Genomic DNA, 6,051 nt, shown 5'->3' on the forward strand with positions numbered 1-6,051 from the left:
AACGCCCTTACCTGTAAGTACCTGAAGGTGTTCCCCGGGGGAAGCCCGTATTTCTCCTCCAGCTCACCCAGACTCGCGAACTTCCCGTCCACAAACAGGTCTCCCAACCTTCGTATCCCTGCCCTGTGCCACCCCGAAAACTCTCCATCTGTTCCCCCTGGGACAAACCGGTGGTTCCCCCATAATGGGGTCCACACCGAGGCCCCAACTTCCCCCCTGTGCCGCCTCCACTGCCCCCAGATTTTGAGGGCAGCCGCCACTACCGGGCTCGAGGTATACCTCCTTGGAGGGAGCGGCAGCGGCGCCGTTGCCAGTGCCCCCAGACTAGTACCCACACAGGACGCCGTCTCCAGCCTCTTCCATGCAGCCCCCTCCCCCTCCATCACCCACTTGCGCACCATTGTTGCATTGGCGGCCCAGTAGTACCCACAGAGGTTGGGCAGCGCCAGCCCCCCCCTCCCCATCTCTGCTCCGCTCCAGGAACACCCTTCTCACCTTCGGAGTCCCTCGCGCCCACACAAACCCCAATATGCTCCTGTTGACCACCTAAAAAGGCCTTCGAGATAAACACGGGGAGGCACTGGAACAGGAAGAAAAACCTTGGGAGCACCGTCATTTTGACTGACTGCACCATACCCGCCAAGGACAGCGGCAACGCGTCCCACCTCTTGAACTCCTCCTCCATTTACTCCACCAGCCTTGTGAAATTAAGCCTATGCAGGGCCCCCCCAGCTCCTGGCCGCCTGGGCCCCCAAATACCTGAAGCTCCTCTCTGCCCTTTTTAGTGGGAGCTCGCCAATCCCCCTCTCCTGGTCCCCTGGGTGAACCACGAACAGCTCGCTCTTCCCCATGTTGCGTTTGTACCCCGAGAAATCCCCGAACTCCCTGAGGATCCTCATTACTTCCGGCATTCCCCCCACCGGGTCCGCCACATATAGCAGCAAGTCGTCCGCATAGAGTGACACCCTATGCTCCTCCCCACCCCGCACCAACCCCCTCCAGTTCCTCGACTCCCTCAGTGCCATAGCCAGGGGTTCAATCGCCAGTGCGAAGAGCAGGGGGGACAGGGGACACCCCTGCCTCGTCCCTCGGTGCAACCGAAAGTACTCAGACCTCCTCTTGTTCGTGTCCACACTCGCCATCGGGACCTCGTACAACAGCCTAACCCACCGGACAAACCCCTCCCCAAACCCAAACCTCTTCAGCACCTCCCACAAGTACCCCCACTCTACCCTATCGAAGGCCTTCTCAGCGTCGATCACCACCCTATCTCTGCCTCCCCCTCCCTCGCCGGCATCATGATAACGTTCAGAAGGCTCCGTACATTCGCTTTCAACTGCCTCCCCTTCACAAACCCCGTCTGGTCTTCGTGGATGACCTGCGGCACACAATCCTCAATCCTCGTGGTTAAGACATTTGTGAACACCTTGGCATCTACATTTAGCAACAAAATTGGCCTGTAAGACCCACACTGCAGGGGATACTTGTCCCATTTCAGGATCAAGGAGATCAGTGCCCGGGACATCGTCCGGGGCAACGTCCCCCTGTCCCTTGCCTCATTGAAGGTCCTAACTAGCAACGGGCCCAACGGATCCAGATATTTTTTGTAGAATTCGACCGGGAAACCGTCCGGCCCCGATGCGTTCCCCACCTATCCCTTTGGTCAGCTCCTCCAGCCCAATTGGGGCCACCAATCCCGCCACCAGTCCCTCCTCCACCTTCGGAAACCTCAATTGGTCCAGAAAGCGGCCCATCGCTCCCTCCTCCAATGGGGGCCCGGACCGATACAATTCCTCATAAAAGTCACTGAAGACCCCATTGATGCCCATCCCACTCCACACCACACTCCCTCCCCTGTCCTTCACTCCCCCGATCTCCCTAGCTGCGTCCCGCTTCCGAAGCTGATTGTCCAGCATCCGGCTTGCCTTTTCGCCATACTCATAAATCGCCCCTGGGCCTTCCTCCACTGCACCTCTACCTTCCTGGTGGTCACCAGGTCGAATTCGGCCTGGAGGCTGCGCCTCTTCCTCAACAATCCTTCCTCAGTTTCTTCCGCATACCTCCTGTCCACCCTCACCATCTCCCCCACCAGCCGCCTCCTCTCCCTCTGCTCCATCCTCTCCTTGTGGGCCCTAATGGAGATCAGCTCTCCCCTAACCATCGCCTTTAGCGCCTCCCATACCATCCCCACTCGGACCTCCCTGTTATCGTTGGCCTCCAGGTATCTCTCAATGCTTACTCGGACCCGCTCACTCACCTCCTCGTCCGCCAACAGCCCCACCTCCAAGCGCCACAGCGGGCGCTGGTCCCTCTCCTCCCCCAGCTCTAAGTCCACCCAATGCGGGGCGTGATCCAAAATGGCTATCGCCGAGTACTCGGTATCCTCTACTCTCGCTATAAGCGCCCTGCTCATAATAAAAAAGTCGATCCGGGAATAAGCTTTATGAACATGCGAGAAGAATGAAAATTCCCAAGCCCCCGGCCGTGTAAATCTCCAAGGGTCCACCCCTCCCATCTGGTCCATAAACCTCCTCAGCACCTGAGCCGCTACTGGCTTCCTAGCCGTCCTAGACCTGGAGCGATCCAGTGCCGGATCCAACACCGTGTTAAAATCTCCCCCCATTATCAGGCCCCCCACTTCCAAGTCCGGGATCCGACCCAACATGCGCCGCATAAAACCCGCATCGTCCCAGTTCGGGGCATACACATTGACCAGCACCACCCTCTCCCCTTGCAGCTCACCACTTACCATTACATACCTATCGCCATTGTCTACCACAATGCTCGACGCCTCGAACGACACCCTCTTTCCCACCAAGATCGCCACCCCTCGATTTTTGGCACCCAGCCCTGAATGAAACACCTGACCTACCCACCCTTTCCTCAATCTTACCTGGTCTGCCACCTTCAGGTATGTCTCCTGGAGCATGACCACATCCGCCTTCAGCCCCTTCAGGTGCGCGAACACCCGGGCCTGCTTGACCGGCCCATTCAGTCCCCTTACATTCCAGGTTATCAGCCGGAGCAGGGGGCTACCCGCCCCACTCCCCCGCCGACAAGCCATAACCCCTCCTCGGCCAGCCACGCGCCCGCACCCCACGCCCGGCCAGTTCCCCACGGCGGCAGACCCCCGTCCTGACTCCCCCTACTCGCTCCAGCTCCCCCTTGACCATAGCAGCAGCAACTCGACCCCCCACCCCCCTGCTCGGACCCCTCCTAGCTGCTTTATTCCCCCCATTGCACTTCCGCAAGTCAGCTGACTCCTGTTGACCCCGGCTACTCCCGCCTCTCCTTTAACTCCTCCCATTGTGTGACACACCCTTCTCCTCCATTCCCCATCCACAGGCTCTCCACCTCCCCCTTCCATCCCAAGTGTGGGAAAGAACCCTCGCTTCCCCACCCCGGCCCCGCCCCCTCCAGTCATCAGCACGGGAAAAAGCCCATGCTTTCCACTTACCCGGCCGCTCCACCTCTGACGCAGCTCCTTTTACATGTCCAGTCCCCTCACCCCCGACTCGGGCCTCCCCCACGGGGCCCCGTCCCCCCTGCCGGCCATCCACCCCTATTCCATTTGCTTACCTCCCTCCAAGTGCCCCCCGACAGACCCACCCAAAACAGTGCCCAACCCGCCCGAACCACCCTCACCAAACCAAAAAGAAACAAGAGCAAAGGACCCCCCCTCAAAATGTAACATATCAACCGCAATCCACAAATGCCCATCCCGACCCTCAATTTGTGTCCAACTTCTCAGCCTGAACAAAGGCCCACACCTCCCCCGGAGACTCAAAATAATGGTGCCGGTCTTTGTAGGTGACCCATAGTTGCGCTGGCTGCAACATGCCAAACTTCACCCCCTTCCTGTGCAGCACCACATTCGCTCGATTGTACCCGGCCCTCTTCTTCACCACCTCCGCACTCCAGTCCTGGTATATTCGAACCTCCAGGTTCTCACACCTGCTGCTCCTCTCCTTCTTGGCCCACCTGAGCACACACTCCTGATCAGCGAACTGATGAAACCGCACCAGCACTGCCCGCGGAGGCACATTAGCCTTGGGCCTCCTCGCCAGCACTCTATGGGCCCCTTCCAGCTCCAGGGCCCCCTGGAAGGACCCCGCTCCCATCAGTGAGTTCAACATGGTGAGCACATAGGCCCCTAGGTCCAGCCCCTCCAGCCCCTCCGGAAAGCCCAGAATCCACAAGTTCTACTGCCTCGACAGATTCTCCATCTCCTCGAACCGTTCCTGCCATTTCTTGTGGAGTGCCTCGTGTGCCTCCACCTTTACCGCCAGGCCTCAGATCTCATCCTCGTTAGAACATAGAACATAGAACATTACAGCGCAGTACAGGCCCTTCGGCCCTCGATGTTCCGCTGACCTGTGAAACCACTCTAAAGCCCATCTGTACTATTCCCTTATCATCCATATGTCTATCCAATGACCATTTGAATGCCCTTCATGTTGGCGAGTCCACTACTGTTGCAGGCAGGGCATTCTACGCCCTTACTACTCTCTGAGTAAAGAACTTACCTCTGACATCTCTCTTATATCTATCTCCCCTCAATTTAAATCTATGTACCCTCGTGCTAGACATCACCATCCGAGGAAAAAGGCTCTCACTGTCCACACTATCCAATCCTCTGATCATCTTGTATGCCTCAATTAAGGCACCTCTTAACCTTCTTCTCTCTAAGGAAAACAGCCTCAAGTCCCTCAGCCTTTCCTCATAAGATCTTCCCTCCATACCAGGCAACATTCTGGTAAATCTCCTCTGCACCCTTTCCAATGCTTCCACATCCTTCCTATAATGCGGCGACCAGAATTGCACGCAATATTCCAAATGCGGCCGCACCAGAGTTTTGTACAGCTGCAACATGACCTCATTGCTCCGAAATTCAATCCCTCTACCAATAAATGCTAACACACCGTACGCCTTCTTAACAACCCCCGTTGTCAGAGATCTTTTGTCGGGCCTCGCGGATCGCCACCCCCTGTGCCATCTGGGTCTCCAGCAGCTTATCGATAGAAGCCTTCATCGGCTCAAGCAGGTCCGTTTTAATCTCCCTGAAGCAGCGCTGGATAATCTCCTGTTGCTCCTGCGTCCACTGCATCCATGCTGCCTGGGCCCCACCCGCCGCCATTTTGTTCTTCTTCCCTCGCACCTACTTCGGGTCCACCACCAATTTTTTAGTCACCCCGCTCCTGGTAAAAGCCATATACTGTTGGGGAACTATTGTAATCTCATTCCCACACCAGGTAACGTCGAAAAAATGCCGTTGGGGGCCCTGAAAAGAGCCCAAAAGTCATTTTTTTGTGGGGACTGCCGAACGTGCGACTTAGCTCTGCATAGCCGCAACCGGACCCTTTATACTTGTTATCAATCAACCTTTGGCAATCATCCCTTCCAAACCTTTATCCAAGTCATTTATATGAATTGTAAAATGTTGAGGCCCCAGCACTGAATCCTGTGGCTCACCACTAGTTAGATCTTGCCAACCTGAAAAAGTCCCATTTGTGCCAACTTTCTGCTTCCTGTTAGCCTGTCAATCTTCTATACATGCAAATATGTTATCCCCAAATGTGATGGTAAGCGAAACACATTGATTTTATTTATTTTTCAATCCCTATGATTTTATTTATTTTTAATCCCTATGATTTTATTTATTTTTCAATCCCTATGTGAGCAGAATCTCATCCTTACTTCTCCAGATTCAGACAAAGAATTATTAGAAATTAGATCTCTAATGGCGGCATGATTACCCACAACCCCAGGCGCCCCTGAAACCGCTCTATCTCCGGCGGGTTGTAAAGATTGGCCGCGCATGCTCGGAGGGTCTTGGTCTCTTTGAGGTTTTGTGGAGAGAAGCTGGTTGCGGCGGATATGAGTGAAGAATGTTCTTTGTTCCACATTCGGCTCTGGACCGCCCCCCTACACTGACCACCCACCTCACAATGCCCGGGGAATGATTGACGGCAGCACCGGACCAATAGGGGAAGGTGGGCGTGACAGGACCGCCGAGCGGGAGTGGCTAAATCCTCCAGCCAATCGCAGTGA

The sequence above is a fragment of the Scyliorhinus torazame genome, chromosome 5 (assembly GCF_047496885.1).
Source record: "Scyliorhinus torazame isolate Kashiwa2021f chromosome 5, sScyTor2.1, whole genome shotgun sequence".
NCBI classification, from domain to species: Eukaryota; Metazoa; Chordata; class Chondrichthyes; order Carcharhiniformes; family Scyliorhinidae; genus Scyliorhinus; species Scyliorhinus torazame.